This window comes from Sceloporus occidentalis, unplaced genomic scaffold (genome assembly GCF_023333645.1).
Source record: "Sceloporus occidentalis isolate IW3139 unplaced genomic scaffold, rSceOcc1.0.p SCAF_29, whole genome shotgun sequence".
In the NCBI taxonomy this organism is placed as follows: domain Eukaryota; kingdom Metazoa; phylum Chordata; class Lepidosauria; order Squamata; family Phrynosomatidae; genus Sceloporus; species Sceloporus occidentalis.
This window is the reverse complement of record NW_028317009.1, coordinates 1,285,657-1,302,491: the sequence shown is the minus strand read 5'-3', so window position 1 is coordinate 1,302,491 and position 16,835 is coordinate 1,285,657.

The window sequence follows — 16,835 nt, the reverse complement described above, 5'->3', positions numbered from 1 at the left end:
CAAGATGCCAACGTGACAAAGGTACTACGTCACCATCCCTACAAGCACGACAAACAGAAATGATACAAGAAGCAATTGTTTAACCACAACGTAAAGTTGAGAGATTCCAGTGGGTTGGAACCCAAATGTCAATTCATTTATCTAAATGGCCCTGGAAAAAAGGCTTGTTTCTTCACTGCATAATAACCGTTTTTAGCACAGTGCACGGTCTAAGCTAAGTAGCTGTTTTAGCCCAAGGAGAGAAGACTCCTTAAAGCTGTGTTCAGGCGTCTTAGTGAATAGCCATTCCATGGAGGTTCCATTACTCCTTACTCACTGTTAATCAATTAAAAGATAGAGATGGCGGGTGCTGGGCTGGATTACCATCCATCCAGGGATAACGACTGTCGAGACCTCACCCAGATCAACTTTTTGAGTTTTTTTAAGGGCTTTGTAGATGGGCGTACATGATGGATTATACGATGATGGCACACAGCACACACAGCACACACAGGAGAGTAATAATTAGACCGAAACAATGTTCTCTAGTGCCTAGGCTCTGGAAAAGTGAGGGGAAAAACTAATTTATATCCTACATCCTGCATTAATTTATACAAAAAAGCACTGTTTTAGCTTGTTTTCGACATGTTATTACGGGGGGACATTCCACAAAGCTTTGCCACTCAGGGAAGTTAATAGGGATAAATTAATATGCCTGGCATGTCTTCTCCATGACATCAGTTCCAAACATTTCACTGTCCTGCCACAGCCAAGCATTTGTGGGAAATGGATCAACAACTTGAACACTTCTCACCCCCTTCTGTGTCCTCAAAGAGACCTAAGGGTAGGATGACAGAATAATCACAGGCAAGCAAATGGAGCTCGCTGACCTAGATATCAGGTCACCGGTAGCGCTCCTTCTGCTCTGCATATAAATGGTTGGCTGGGGCATATGGAAAGCAGGAGGAAAGCGGTAGGCCTGAAATGCCTGAAATGTTAGCTCAGGTGTTCACAGGAAGCTAAGCTGTCAATATCTGTTCTCTTTGCAGAAAACGTGCCATTTTACAGAGAGAAAAAAAATAATGCATTAGCACGGCGAAAGAAAGTTGGGAATCTCTGGAAGAGCTGCAAAGTTTACCGCAGCCTGTAGTAAAAACATAGCGCCTCACCTCGGTCTAAACCCACGTCTTTTTTAAAAGATGCTGAGCATCAAGGACCACCTGCCAACTCAGTGTCTTCTCCAATTATCAGGAAACAAAATATGTTAACACAACCACAATGCAGACTTCATGTTAAGCTTAAAAGGACCCTCCAGACATCATGCACACTTTAATGTATAGAATAGCTGGGTCATGTGTTTAACTTTAAATGGTGTCCCCCTTGCAAATGGATGGAGGGGATTATGCATGTGCCTTTTCCCCCACTCCATAGCTATTTGCCATACGGTAAAAGTGTTCGGTCGAACACATCTCCTGCCATGCGATATACTTACCGTCGGACAGCTAAGGCACTGGCTTGGCCAAGGCTCCAGTGGGTTGCCTATGTACATACATGGAAAGTTCTCCTATCAATGTCATAAGGTAAGGAATGTGGGGGAGGCTTCCTGCTCTAGCTCTGGAGCTGCAGCTTCTACTAAAGGTAAGTGGTTCTTTTTTTGCTAAGTTTTAAGAATGTATATTAAAGTACTTACAATAAAGTACTTCAATATACATTCTTTGTTGAATATTATGTCTAGGACAGTGGAGTGTATGATGGTATGTATGTTTATTGTTAATTAAAATAAGATAAGTACAGTGGACTTTTTGATCAGGGTGTGATAGGTATGAACACATTAGGAAAGGTTAATTTTATTTCAAGGTAAGTTCACTCTGTTTTGGACTGTTTGCATCATCCTGAAGACCACCTTCAAGCATTGTGGTGACCACCAGTGGTCTAGAGACCACATTTTGGTTTAAACAGATGAAGTACTCAACGCAATAACAGCTTCCCGGCACACAGACAGTTAACCACTGTCTAAAGAAAAAAAATTAAACATCATCAGCATTTACGGGCTACAAATGACTTAATACTTTTCAAACAAAGCGGGGGAAAAGTAAATCATTATACTTCTGACAGATGAAGAAAGTCAATCACATTTCAGAGAACAAAATCCTTTCATTAAAAATGTATTAACCTTATTATGTCCTGAGCAGTAATAGTTTCCATGGGTGACAAAAGTCATATCGCAGTGATGTGGCCCAAAAATGAAATTATCCATCAAGTTTAAGCAAACATTTGTTTGGCTGAGAGCTCTGCGCTCCTAGCTGCCTCCTCGATGAAGATCAGATAAGGGTTTCAGGGACTTTGGCTACAGTTAATGCATAAGCCAACAATGTTTGCAGAACATTACAGCGGTAAATTAATTTAAATCATTAGTTCTGCCTTGAGAAAGTGAGAGCGTTTCAGCAATCTCTGACCCGCAGGAGATGTTTTTGATGAGAATACAGGGATGACCTCACTGTTGAACAATAAAATGTAAAGTCCAACGTGCAGAGCTGCACATGGTAAGGGATGGATCTCCATTCGGTCTTTGGTGTAGAAAACTCATAAGCAGCTGTCTAGGGCCCCCATTAACCCATTGGGCCCCCCCACAATATTAAATTACTAAAATGTGATTAATTATGTTTCCCAGTTTGTGTATAATTAACACAGAAACAGAGAATTTGATGGCAGATAAGAACTGTTCAGCCCATCCAGTCTACCCGTTTTGACTGATGTAAAGAACCTTAATCAGTCCTTGGTCTCGTCTTAGATTCAGGAGCCATATGCCTACCCCATGTATGTTTAATACTCCCACTGCATTACCCTCTGCCACTTCTGCTGGGAAGTTGTTCCACTTCTATCTTCTTAGTAAAGTAAAACTTCCTCACATCACATTTAGACCTCTCTCAGGTTTTTGATTATGAGATAAACTTCCCTCCTGCATTTTATTATAGGAACACTCCATCCATCATATACATTAATGCATATGATAGCTTCCTGGTCCATTTCAATTTTCATGGTGTCCTCTTTACATGGGGGGCATTCTGCATAATGTATGTGCCCCTTTATTTTTACAATCTGTTAGTACGTATCAGAACAATACAGCATTTACTTTTCTACAATTGAGGATTTGCTTTTGGTCCTGCATACTTAAAAAGCTCATGATTTATTGGAAAGATTGGACCCTGTAGCCTCTTTTTGCATGTTTTCATTTTCTTTTTAGTTTGTTGGAGGAACGGTGCTTCTCCTTTTGCACCTGGAATATCTCCATATGCGGTTGTCCATCTCTCCTTTGGATATGGACAGCTGCAATTTTCTGATATACGTTAGCCAAAAAACTAACATAATGCTTCAAGCATGCAAGGATTTGGCTTTATATAAGGAAGTGTCTCATATATCACTAAAGGTAAAGTAGCGTATAAACAGGGAAATCCCTGAAATCACCCAAAGCCCACGACGGAAAGAATAGGTCATTTGTGAATTATTGGAGCATGTAAGCTACTGAACCAGCTTTAGGAACATCTATCCACGTAAGTCACGATTACAGCTGCCTGGGCCAATAAGTATAGGGGCAGGAGACACTATACATTTATATAGTATGAGTTATTCAAAACAGACATAAATTATAAACCGTATCAACACCCTGTTAAGAAAGCGCAGAAGGAAAACATGTTAAATAGGTATTAGAATTGGGGAAGCCGGGCAGCTACTAACAGCCTTAAATATTTGCTTGAGTTAAAATAATGTTAGCAAGTAAAGTCAGTAAATACACTTTCCTAACCTAAACTTACCCATTCACAAAAACCCAAGCATTGATTAACAAAGGCCGTGTCTGAAGAGCTGCATCAAACTAACTTGCAGGTACACGCTAAGATCAGGGCCGGACAGAATACACAGCTCGATAACTTGCTCAACTACAACTCCCTTGTTGGTAAGCCAGGTTTTGCATTTGAAAGGTCTCGTGTTCCCTACGGGACTCTGATTCCGAAAATATTGTTTTCAAAAGGTGCACAGGGTCGGCAAACCTAAAAAGCCACCTGATGGACAATGTCTATGAAGCATTCGGACAATCGTATTCCTCCACAAAGAGCTAGATGTTTTCTTAATATAATTGAAACTTTTCTTATCAGCCAACTGGAAAGGTAATGGAAAGTCATGTGTATTTTGTGTGACAGATGTGTCAGGATGATTAGACACAATTCGAATTAGGTTCATTAGGTAAATTAGGTGACTTCCTGGCATGCCACTTGGACAAGATAAAACATGGTGTTCTCGTCCCGTGGCAAGCTGTCATGTGCGGTAAACGTCTGAGATACTAATGTATTAATGTTCATGGTCAGATGGAGCTAAAGGAATTGAAAACTGGGTTACGGGCTTTGCGTGCTAAATAAACTAATGGGAAATTTATTGCTAGAGTTATCAGAGCAGGTCATACAGCTGTGGGTATCATTAATGGCTAACCAGTAGAGCGGGCTGTGATAACCCTAAACATAAGCTTATGATCTAATGGAAACTGGATACAATTAAACTATGGGCAACTATGGGTATTTATGCACAAAGTAATGTGCAAAGAAAAAGTTTTAATGCAAATACGCACGTATAGGACGTAGAACTTTGGTAGGTATGGACCTCTGTTCTAACGAGTAAAACATAGAATGGACAAGAGCCCAGACATCAAAGTGTCTGCTACACACTGATGTATCCTGAACAAAGTTCTCTTCTGGTTCTGCAGGACTTTCCGGCGCTCAACTTCCATCACAGCCCATCATGGAACACATATTAAAGACATTTTCTGGACCATAGGGACCATTAGCCCAATGCTGTCCTCTTCAAAAACAAGGGACCTGATCATACGACCTCCAGTCTAATTCAATGAGATCAAAGTCCTGGCTACTGATCCCCGGGAGGCAACTGATAATAAAAAGTAATCCCCCTGTAAATAATGCAATAGCACAGATAAATATGGAATGTGTGTTGTGATCTTACTATTACTCTAACCTTTTAAGAGTCAACTTATCGCAGGTCACAAGCTTCATGACATTTCTTCATAATTCCTGTCCCATTAGCCACGTCTCCAAACCCACCATTAAAAATGATAAATTTTACAAAATCTGTAACGTTTACAAAACCATGGCTAAATTTGTTGTTAAAATGCATTGACGCAAAGCAGGGGTACATGATCTCACTGCATCTCTTCTACAAGACGAACTAATCTAACGTTAAACCATGGGTTAATTCTGCAGCTTCGGTAAGCAAGTCGTTGCTGGTTTATGTATTGTAACACAACACAAGCTAAAAGTTCAGGTGCAATATAAATATATTCAGTATAGATTTAATGCAGATCTGCTGGGATTTAGCATAATCAAAACAACCCCATGGATCTTCTACGAGACAGATACAATGGGATGTGCATGTGTAGTTATTGGCACCATGAAAGGACTATCGTGTTCCAAGATGCTGCTGCGCCAAGGCGATACACCATTATCACAGGGGCGCAAGAACGCACAGAACATTTGGTATTATTTCATAAACAGCCCGTAAATTCTCCAACATTTCGGAGCTTATAGGGAAATTCTCAACATTTTTGTATTCCTAATATCATAAAAATATATACATTTAACACCATGACTCCTTATCATACTGCCTTGTGGCAAACAATAGAATAGCTCAGTCTTAATCACCCAGTCGGACATTCTGACTAATGAAAGGAACAGACTTCATTAGCATTGCCAGAAAGCATTAGCTCAGTGTGGTGTCTGAGCAGGAAAAGTCACCCCACATGACTGACAACAATGGCGGCCTCCAGGCCAGATAAAGCATGTTTTTTGGAGCAAAATAAGAATAAACCAGGTTTTTGTTAATTTTTTATCACAGGGGAAGTGTGAGGGACATAGGCTATAGGGACAGAGGTAGTAGAAATGGCCTTAAACGAGTAATTGGGTGGTCATATGGGCCCTGGCTCACCAGAAGCAGATGGTCACTTTAATCAACAAATCTGTTATTCACCTGCTTTTCAGGAAAAATACATCCTTTAGCCTTTCTATCTAATGGTCCTTGAAATGGGCAGCAAACGCACCCACCCAATTCAAACAAAAACAGAGGTCGTGCCTGTCCGACGTGCATAAAACAAACAGAATGGAACAGATAGAGCGTCACACCTATTCATAACATTGTGAAATGCTTTCAAAAAAGTTACTTTCTCGTCACAGAACCAGGCGGCGGACGCAATGGATTATATAGAAACGGGGAATATGGTTTTAGATGTTAATATATAAATAACCAGAATGAGGAATCTGCGCACCTGAACCCAGGTGCTTAACTGTGCCAGGAAGGGCCGGCTCCCCAGTAAATCCAATAGATGAAGGCTCCAGGCACTCAAGAGTTCCAACGTCGGCCACATTTATTGAGACAAGAAACAACGTTTCGACCTCACAATGAGGTATTTTTCTAGTTCAGATGTTAATATGACTTATTAATATGCGCACGGTCATCAGAGTACGCAGAAGACTAGCTTTTAACCCGACGGGCACTGCATTGCTGAACACCTTGGCACCCAAATGGTTAAAGCCAGGTAAAGGGTAGGGATTAGAGAAAAGCAATGTGGAAAAGTAATGGTGAATGGTTTGCAGGATTCAAAAGAACATCAGGGAAGACTAAGGAGGAGAAGAGGAGAAGTGATAGAAACATTTAAACACAAAGTACAGGGAGGACGTTTATTTCCTAGGAGGAGGTCTGGAAAGGTCTGAGGGTCAGAGGCTTTGATGGACTGTAAGGAAACTTTACTGAAAGGGTGGTTGACAAGTGGAACAGCCTCCACACAGAAGTGGTAATACAGCAAGGGAATTTAAACGTTCATGGAACAGAACTAGGGCAGAGGCCAGCTGCTTACTAGCCAGCGTGTAAATGTTGATATTGGCCGGTCATTAGAGGACATTTGGATGTCGTTGCCCCCTTGCAGTTAAGGTATGTTGGCAAATAAAGGTATCATTGCGTATTCTGTGAAATGACAGGGCTGCCTGCACATCACACACATACGCTGCTGCACATGACAAGCTGCTATGACGGCGGGATTCCCTACGACAGGCTATTTCATGTTAGCATTGGTCTGGGGAACTGTGTTTCCAACAGTAAATAATTATACACTCTTGAAATATCTAGGAGAATAACCATATATTCTTCTTTTCAGATCAGCACCGTTATGGAACCACATTAATTTAATCATACTACAGTGACATGGAATTGATTAACTGTAAGAGACATTATTAACTAAACATGTGGATTTAAGGCAGGTCCGAATAAATAAATCGCTATTATTACTTCTGCTAATGTGTATAACGATATAAAATCCTACAATGAACCCAGTTACAAATCTAGCTGTAATCCATTAAATCTCCACGGCGCCTTTTTTCCTGTAATTGCCCAATTGAGCTATACATTATGCAGGGCAAGCTTAAGCCTTCTTGCAGGACAATCTCGCATCAGATACCCTATAGATAGACCACTTACGTACCCCAGACACACTCAAAATATCTGATTATCTATTTTACACACCGTAAAGCGTGCCGTCCATGACTGACAAACACAAAAATTGAGTCGTTACAGAAGGAAAAAAATGGGCAGAGTAGATGGCCTGAATCTTCTCTCAAATTCTGGGTTTCTATATAAAAAAAAAAAATATCCATAATCGTTTACCACGAAATGCTTCCTCATTAGCATAACTTCTTGCATGAGATAAAATAAACTGTACGATGTTCTATATTTTTACTGTTTCTTGAAACCAAAGTGACTAAGTTGAAATGTCTTATCTCGCCAGCTCATCACAGTAACTCTTTTTATCAGCCAAAGTTTATTATGTTGCAAAATGCTATGTATCGGTGAAGCCATACTGTTACTGTACTCGTGTGTTACATGACCTACATATCGTGTCTAACGAGGATGACAGGGGACGTTTATAGCACAAGAAGACAATCATGTAGAAACGTAACACACGTCAATATAACTTTAAGATGTGTGAAATTGGGCACATTTATTCTACAACTGGACTAAAAAACATGGCCATGTATTTATATGGTTAAGATTCAAAGGCATGTTTATCATTATTGGTTCCAGTTAAATTGGGAGAAGAACACTCAAGTTTTATACTTTTCTACTCTATGCAGGCAGTCCATATGTATGTCCGTGACCAAGAGTCCACCAAGAGTCCACCGAGAGTCTACTGACCCACGCTGCTCAAAGATCAATTCTACTCACTAAAATGGACTATATTATTATTATTATTAATATAATTATTATTATTTTATGTAGCACCAACAAATTCCACAGCGCTAAGCTACTAAGATGAACCAATACATTAGGTAACGAGGGCCCTCACAAGCCTACAATCAACGGACAAAATCCATAAAACACACAAAGGATGAAGAATTGTGGGAAATTATAACTGCCCCAACATCAGCCTAGTTACACAGACACCAGGGGTACTTTAGCAGTTGTGACCTGAATGTGCTGACAAACGGTCATTTCCCCTTGCCCCATCTGTACGTTGTGTCAAAGAGGGACATTAAATGTATACACTTAGGTCAATCACCTCTCCTGCGCTCTTCCTCGTCACCAGCATATGACAAGATGCCCAAGTGCTGTCACAAACAGACCAAATAGCTTAAGATGGAGCCACGGAGATACATTTGTTTTAATAAATGTAACCATTTGTGATCCTTCTCAGTTTTCCTATTCCCGTCTCCCTTTCCTTCACGGGTACGGCAAAAAAAACTAAATGATCATTGGATGGGAGGTGGTCAGCTTTCTGAACAAAGTTCTTGGGGGATAATTAAAATCTATTATCTGCATCTTATTCTAGATATCGGTTGCTTGATTATTTTGTCTGCCACCGGCAGCTAAAATTCTTATTAGAGAAGCCCCAGAATAATTATCCCTCTGCCACACTTTCTAGCCAAGCCGCATACAGCGATCAAACCAGTGACATCTATCACCATATGATGTAAGTGATTACACGATGTTACCGAACTAACAAATAAAGTGACCGATAATTCTAGATATTACCCCGGGCCTGAATGACATGATGGAGCTGAATAACCATAGAAGCTACAAATTACACCAGCAACTCTTCAACCGCGTGGCAGCTGCTAGACCATGTAGATGTCTGATACAATTTAGCGAGTTTACAGCCAGCTCTGAGTGAAAAAAAGGTGTGAAAAGGCCAGAAGTGTAAAAGCAGAGCCTGCGTCGAACGTTATCGGTTTCAGTTCACATCCTTATCAGGGTGAAGTTCGAGGATCCAGTTTTATAGCCAGAAGCAGACATTTCAGCCTTTGTAAATACCAATAAAATGATCCCGGTCAGTGCAAAAGCATTATTCATGCCAGAACATGGCATAGTTGGTATGACTGAGGATCTCCATTATGGGCCATTTTATTTCCCACAATGCACTGCGTGCAGCCCTGTCTCATTTGGCAATGGCTTTGACGGTCAAAAAGTCCAAGCAGGATGTCGGAAATAGAACCGCATTGTCGACATTGGGGATATCAGCGATTAAGTGCAAAACTCCCAGGACGCTGAGTCCACGCTAGCTGTGCCAAATATACCTGATTTTAATAATGCCAGGTAGACAATATGACCATCCGCCATTACTAGAAAATGGCGTGTGTCCTGCGACATCAGAAAGACCAACCACCGACGTCAGCATCCCGCATAGGGGCTTTGGTGTAGCCGGAGTCAGAGAATTCCCAGGTATGTGGATGGTGCCTGACTCCATCATCTACTCATCTACTATCATCTACTCTGTATGATGGTTTTTTTGGGTGGGAGCATCTTGATCCTGCCTTGGTCAGCAGCACTATACAAAAACCAACATTTTTTGGTATAGGCCTAGAGAAACAGGTCCAAGGGGCCAGCTGCTCCCCCTTCCACAAAACTGTAGGGGCAGATGATCACTATCAATGGGTCGGTTGCAAGGGAGGTCTCCCCAGTTGGCCTATTTACTCCTGAGGATGCATTAAAAAAAGGATTTTGTATCCCAGAACTCCATAAACAAGTTGGTGGCCACATTGGGGGTAGCTGGGGGTGCTGTCCTGGGTCAGACCACTGTATAAGATGACATCACCAGTTCCAAAGTTACCAGCTGGGACAGTATAACATTTGGATGTAAGCCCAAGCATTGGTTTATTGGTTTAACCCTTCCTGCTCAGCACAATGAGGAGTATTTGTAAATCCATCTTCCCATGAAGTGAAGTACAGGCTGACTCTGCAAGGGCAGGAAGGCATCGAAAGGGCATGAAGTTTAATATCCCCTTGAAGAGAATGGCTTAATTAAAAAAGGCTCCTTTATTAAAGGTTGCCTGATAAAACAGCATTTCAACGAGAAAGATAAGGGGGATTTGCTTGGACTTGGACCATGCTGCCAAAATCTAATTACAGATTCAACAGGAATTATATATCAACATTACAGTGTGTCAGGACGGTACAATGTATCAAGCTTAAGTGGGATTTTAACGGTCCAGATCCGGCTGCCCAAACAACATATCGAACACAAATCAAAAGGGAAGTTACAATAATAAAATAAACTGTATTTATTGCACAAATCTATTCATCTTTATAATGGGTGGGATGGCGGAGGAAAAGCGCCAGGTATCTGCATACAGCACTGGGTTTCTTGAGACATAACCCTTTATTTCTGAGCTACCCGACCAGGGCTAGGTCTAGAAAATATAAAGATGGATCTCTCATATTCATATCATGCAGGGTGAGGGGCATAGAAGACACGGATGTTTGTATTGGGGGTAGATGAACTGGGACATTCTCCATAACATAGATGGGTTCTGGGTGTGCATTCTATTTGTTTTGCTCTTCTCTAGAGAGTAAACCTGTTTGACTTACTCTAGACGAGTACAGAGAACAAAAAGAAATTATAGATCCTGCCTTTTTGGATGAACACTGCCAACTTCCATATTCTCTTCTTTCCCATATGCTGGCTCTCAATATGATCTCTTACTAACCGCCAGCAGTCCTCTTAATCTCTTCCATGCCCGCTTTCACATCTTACCTGGCTCAAATGTATTTGCCATACCTGTATGAAAAATATATGGAATGGCCACCTATTTCCCAGTATGCTCCAAAATGTTAATATATACAACTGGAAGCAGAACTTGACAGTAGATAAGAGCCATTCGGCCCGTCTAGTTTGCCCATTTTCCCTGCTGTAAAGACTAACATCAGTCATTGGCTTCATCTTCGTTTCAGGAGCCATATGCCTATCCCATGCATGTTTAAATTCCCTCGCTGTATTAGACTCACACAGTGATACCGGGAAGATAACCATCTCACAAAAAAAACAATCTGTTATAGAACTCACAATGATTTCAATTGTATTAAAAATAAAATCAAGGCAGAATCATTATCAAAGTTTTATTGCTCTGCTTCTATTGCGCCATAAAACTACTTCTCATATCATTAAATAATACATGGAACAAAAGCTGGACTTTGCTCCTTATTTCCACCGATACACGAAAGCTAAGTAAAAAAATTGGAGCGCTCTCCTTAAGACGGCTTAGGGGCAATAAAAGTTTGGCCTCTGATTCTTGCACGTACTTCCTCATTGCTTTGGAAACAAATGTGTGAAGTGCATGGCAACTCTGTTACGGTTTTCTTATCTGGAACATGTCAAATACCCCATGGATGATACCGAGATAAGTGCCATGGGTGAGCTAATCTCCAGACTTACTGCTGTGAATATATAGCCAGGTAAAGGTTCTTACGAATTGCTCAGAGTAGAGTTCACGTCAACATCGTCACTTGGAGTTCGGCCGCATCCACCGGCTTTCGGGAACGTGCGCGCTGATAAACCGACCTTGTGCTGGAAATTCTAAGAAAAAGTTACATCATGTACTACACAAGATCTTTTTACGACATAAAGTTGCCGTCTGACCCCACGGCATCTTGTAAAAAAAAAAAAAAAAAGCCAAGAAAGCATAAAGCTGCTTAAAGGTATTTAAAGGGACCCTAACACGGCAATAAAAAATGTACACTTTTCATACGTCATTAAAAAAAATTGTATGTAGCAATCCAAATTCAATTTCCCCTTACAGGTTGTGAAGTCTTAGCCATGTTGGAAAAGAAATATTACATTTTAATTGACTATTAAACCTGATTTTTTTATAGCATTTTATTAATCCATATAAAACCCACTACCATATAAAATGACTGCAGATTAAACTAAGCACTGCCATCCACAAACGTACAAGCGACAAGGTTCATTTAATCTATACACGCTTTACAACTTTAAACAATTCAGATCAGGTAGGAAATACTGGGTCTCCTAACCTGGTGACATCACTGAGCAGCAGCAGGTGATGTTGGAGAGTTGTGATGTCATCATGGGTGCCTGTTTTGAAGCCAGATGGCAAAGCTGACAACAGACCCATGAAAACAGGGCACAGATCAAGATACCTGGTGAGAGGCATGTGATTCACATCCTCTCAATTAACTGGGTTCATCATACATTTAATACCAATTGTTTTGTCCAGATACATATAGACTGTATACCCAAAAACATATTTTCTAGAAGCAAAGATATGTGTAGTATGTGTGTTCCTCTGATTAAGCACATACTCATCGCAAGACCACAGACACAATTACGTAGTATCACGAAAAAAGGAATCCAAGGAAAGGCTCTGATTGGCTGTGCTTGTTGTGTACAGTAACCTATAGATGTTATAACACTACAGCATAGGTGGCTTTGGTCAGAAGGTCCTCAGTTCAGATGAACCTTGTGCATCTAGTGCAGTGAATTCAGAAGTTGTGATGCCTTAACATGGACCATCATATAGGACCATAAAAGCTTTCAAGACCATATACCAGATAAAGGGACTTCTGAGGACCAAAACTCTTCTGTGACTTCTTCTACCTGATATATTGGTCCACCAAACAATAAAACAATGCCAGTTCTTCTGTTAATAGTTTAGAGGACTACAAATGTTTGCCTTGAAGACTTGTGATAATCAGTTGATTATATAACAAATTATTGGTTTCGGGCAAACAAGTCTACTTAAATAAAATAAAATGAACCAGATTATTATTTTGTCTTGAAGTTCTAGATTGTTGAGGGGGCCAAAGCTTCAGTTCTTTTATACGTTTTCAATGAATACATTAAGACACGGCATAAAAAAATCAATCTAGAACCCTCTAGACTGTAAGCTTGCAGGCAGGACCGAATGTATCTGTCAATTCTAGTTTTATCAGACTCTTTGAATGCATGAATCGTAAGAAGCGCTGCTACATTGTTGGCGCCATATCAATACGAGATAATAATAACAGCAAATATTGTATTTACTTCAAATGCCAGTAATTAAGCGCTGCAAACACTTGTCTCCTTTAGAGATAAAACTGTATTTATTTGTTTAAAAAAAAAAGATAGGCTGTTTAGCAAGAGATTAGTGCCTTAAACCAGCCAATTTTTTTTTCTCCAAAGTTAATGAAGTGTTATGAATTTTGCATGAGTCTCTGCGCACGGTGTGAGGAATTCTATCGGTTCCAGTCGCAGGCATAATAATACATATGTTAATACAAAACACATAGTATGTTTTATTTAAACCATGCCATAAACATTTTTGCCCCGGAGGAAGGTTTTAAGTAGGCTGCTCCAAAGTATCACTGGCTTGTTAATGGCTGTAACAGATTCTTTTTCAGCCAAATAAATAAATAAATAAAAGAATAAAAAAAATTAAAATCAGGTTGAAGACATCATATTACCTTGTGAAATGCACAATGCTGTAATTAAGGGTCAGTCACCAGTTCTATTATTAAGCCGTTTTTTTTTTTTTCCGGCTAATCGTGCGACCAGATGAGATCTTCGGTCTTGGGAGAAAATCTGGTTTGTGTAACGTTGGCAGGAGTGCAATTTTAAGGCAGAAGTTTTCATTTTCGAAATGTCTGGTCTAAGTTTTCCGGATGATAAGTGTGCTTTTTTTTATACACAGAAAGATCTGACCCCCTTTATATCACGGAGCGCATGATGTATAAAATGATGTCTTGTCCCACTTAATGTTTTATGTATGGTACACGGCTAGGAAAGTAGGTAGATTAGGGGATTTTCACCCAGGATGATAAACTGCGTTTTTTTTTAGAATTCTCTGTTCCCTGTTTTGAACGGAGCAAACCTACTGATATTTCTAGATTGTAAGCTCCTTTGAGCAGGGCTCTCCTCGGCTTTTGTCTCTGTAAATCCAAATTGTTATGTGGTGCCCTTCTTGTGAAATCCTCTTTACCCATTGTACAGCGCTGAGGAATATGGTGGCGCTATATAAAACAATAATAATAATCTCAGATAAGTTATTTGTTGATTTATATGTAGAGTTCCACTTCTAACTCTGCAACCTGTTGATATCACTTGCTTAGCTAAGTATGCCAGTTGGTCGCTGACCAAGGGACCAGCAGTGTTAATTAACTATTACAAGTAGCCGAACTACAGAGGGATCATAACTGCTAACATTCTGTCCCAGTAACTATCACTAGAACAGACACATACTGTTTTTATTCTTGATTTCTGATGAACCCAGAGACCACCAATAAGGAACATGCTAGGTTTACAAATAAGAACAGCCAGCTGAAGGTACTTGTCTACGTGCTAAGTCTGATTTCTGTCTTGAGAGGTGATCGCTCGTTTGTACATCTTAGACACCATCCTGATATTTTCAAATACATGTCCATTTGCTTTCTTACCTCGCCCCAGCTGCTTGGTTTCCAGAAGATATATCTCCGGCTTGCCAGGGCGTACACACGCCATCCTCACCGCCAGCCATCTCCAGCACCGGTCTGTACAAGAGTTCCAGGAGGTCTGAGACCCTCAACGTGCACTGAAAGTGCTCCCACTGATTTCAACAGACGCGTTTTCCTGGCAGTGATTGGCTACTTCAAGCTGCCATCAGTGGTGAGCTGCAGCTTCTCCTAAAAGTAACTGTCTACCGTTTCATGAGTTTCAGCTAAAGAATTCATATTAAAGTAATTACAATTATAAGTAGTGGTGGGGCACTGAAATATGCCTTTCATGTTAATGGAACTTCTGTATTCTCCCCTTCTGTAACCACTGGCGCTCTATAAACAAAGTGTTACTTTTCTAGAAACTGGAAAAAAACACCTTTTTTTAAAAAAAAAATCTAGCATGCGATATCAGCAGCACTATGCATATTGTATGAAAGACAACATTCTATTTTTTTAAACTATACACAGATATGGAGAACGGCCAGTCTGCTTTCCCGTCTCCGTTACAATGTCCAGCACCAGATGTTATTCTAAGTATTATCTTATTCTAAGTATTATCTTATTCTAAGTATTATCTTATGTCGATCTCAAGACACGTGTGTTTCCGTGTTTATTAACCAGCTCCGCTGAGCGCTCTCCATACTTTGCTGGTTTGCTGTTGCATGTCACGACTTATCAACGTTTCCTAACTTTGCCCATCCTCCGGAGGCTCGCATGCTTTTGTTAATTAGACAAACAGCCTGATGGCCTTAGACGTACGGACCAATTAATACAAAACGGAATCAAGGGCGAGAACGTTAACACGCGCGTCCACAAAGTAAAAAAAAAAAAACAACACATATGAAACAATAAGAAGCGTGGCACAAGATATAAAAGTCGGGTTCATCTAAGGATTTTAGTCACTGACTATAAAAAAGAATAGACAGTTCGAGTCTCAAGTTTTTTTTCCCCCCCATCAAAATGTTCACAAATTAAAATTAAAACCATTCAGATATCCTGATGTAAACTGTGAAGGCTGCGAACATCAAACTCAGAGGCTGATGTTTCTGGTAAGTAATAACATAATTGTTCCCGCGTTTCCTCCAGGGAGATAAAAAAAATGAATAAATGATAAAATAAAATAAAAAAAAAGGATTTTTACAGTCTGTGTTTGACCAAAGAGACAGATTCAGCAAAGTGGTTTAAATTTGACGTGTCCATAAACAGGTTAAAGAAAGAAGTCTTAAAGGTGCTGTTCCACCAACTCTGCTGAATTTAACGCTTTCTTTCAGAACTAATTGTTGCATTACATTCATTTCTGAATGAGGCACTCATATAAGATGGATAAGTATCCCATTCTCCTCCGTTATTACAATGTGAACCAGAAATATTTGCTTTCCTCGTACTAAAAATCTTTAAAAAAATTACACTATCCCTTTAACATCAGGTCTCGTCGCGCTACTGCGTATACATACTTGTTTTACACAGACTAAATATTATAAAAATATATCGAGTGTACGTTCCCACCCAGACTGATGGAAAGGGTTTCCGCTCAGCCTCTAATCTATTTTTTGCCCTGAAGACGATTTTCCATCTTAAACTGAGAAATAATGGTGAAAAAAATCCTCTTGCAGATATATTGTTTTTACAAACCTCTCTTTTTCTTTACACCCGCCATCCATATACTGCTTGACATCTGGCAGAAGCAGTAAAAGAGCAGATAAACGGCACCATTTAAAGTGGAATAAATGATAGGATTGTCATAGGATGTGGAATAATGGTTGAGAACATTATCTGCTCTGACAGTAGTGATTCAGTCCTTTCCAAATAGCCTTCTACGGATTGGATGGTAAAACAACCCCCTGAGCCAGACATTGTGATGGCTTCCTACCCTAACATGCCTCCAGTGATGCCGGTCCGTGACCCCTCATGCCTGGGGCAAATCTTAACTATTCTCTACCGCAGGACCCAGGGCTACCGTAGTGGTGAAATAAAGGGTCGGTGTGAATGGGGAAGATGAAAAGAGCTTGGGAGAGGCAGCAATACCAGGAGGGGCAAATGTGGAGAACAGACAGGGAGGAGGAGAA